The following is a 1300-nucleotide window of genomic DNA, read 5'->3' on the forward strand; positions in this document are numbered from 1 at the left end:
CTGTGTTTGGTGACCCCAGGCCAGCCAAAATTCCTGAGGCAGAGCAGGGCAAGGGAATCATTCCCTCTGGGTTTGGAGAAACCCTTAGGGCTGGCTCTCTTAAAAAGTGACTTCTGAGTGTTGAGCTGTAGACAAAGAAGTGGCTGGTGCCCTTCAGAACCTATAAGAGATTCTAGAGTCTCCAGGATTTGAGCTACAACTGCCCCCCAGCTCTCATCTCTGGAAGCCCACCTAGGTTAGAAGCTTATCACCTTTTTTCAGAAAACTGACAGTCTTTTTCAGTTAAGAATTTTGTATCTTCTAAATATAAGGGCGTTTGTATCTTTTAAGCAAGACACATTCATCACTCTATATAACTTTCTTTTTTGAAAGCCAGAGTACTTTTATGGAAGAAAAGGCATATGTTCATACCCCAGGGCCCGTTCACACTCAACCAGGGATGAGGGATTTTAAACCCTTCACTCTGCTGTCATCTCCTGACTCTGGTTTTAGGTATTTAGAAATCTTAATCTTTGGATTTTCCAAGTATGACTGCTTTCCTTGATCCTTGTGATTTACAAAAAAATACATTCATAACATCACCACATAACTAACACTATTTACTTTTCTCTAAGGCTTCTTCCAATTTTTATCTATACCTGTAAATAGCTTTCAGAGAACTGCACTAATAGATTATACACAATTCTATGTGTATTTTCACTCAACTCATATATACTTATTCATGTGAGTTTAATGTTTATAATTTTAATGGACTTATAAATATTCTATTGAGTTGAAACATCAGAATTTCTGTAACCATTTCTCTGCCTAAGCATTTAACATTTTCTCAAAAATTTTTGTGAGATATACATATATATATCTTTAAATACATGGATTTTTGCATTTATTTTATAGAAATAAATTAATAAGAATGTGATCCTTGGGCCATTTTTATGGCATTCATTAACTTTTTTTCTATTCCCAAAGATTAAATCAATTTACAAAGCCGCCAATTAGTACATGAATGCAGCTACTGTCTCAGTATCCGGGCTTATATTTTCCTTTTTTGTGCTAATTTATTAATTATAAAGTGGCAGTTCTTAATATTTTCCTTTGCATTTCTTTAATGGCTAGCAAATTTAAGAATATTTGAAATGTTGGTTTCCTTAAGTCAGGCAGAGAAAAATAATACTGCACGATGCCGGCTGCGACGGGCGCGCCATAGTGCGGCCGAGAGGAGCCACCCCACGTCCGAGGTCAGGGGCAGAAGCCAGGAGGACCCCATGCCCGAAGGGCGGCGGCCAAGAGGAGTTACCCCGCG

At 38.2% G+C, this 1300-nt stretch overlaps 1 protein-coding gene across 1 annotated transcript in view; it reads right to left on the bottom strand.

The window, feature by feature from the left end:
* Positions 1-1300, bottom strand: part of FRMPD1 (FERM and PDZ domain containing 1) — a 108141-nt gene that overhangs the window by 20870 nt on the left and 85971 nt on the right. The gene's annotated exons all lie outside the window — the stretch shown is intronic.

Source organism: Bison bison, unplaced genomic scaffold (assembly GCF_000754665.1).
Source record: "Bison bison bison isolate TAMUID 2011002044 unplaced genomic scaffold, Bison_UMD1.0 scf7180017864243, whole genome shotgun sequence".
Taxonomy (NCBI): domain Eukaryota; kingdom Metazoa; phylum Chordata; class Mammalia; order Artiodactyla; family Bovidae; genus Bison; species Bison bison.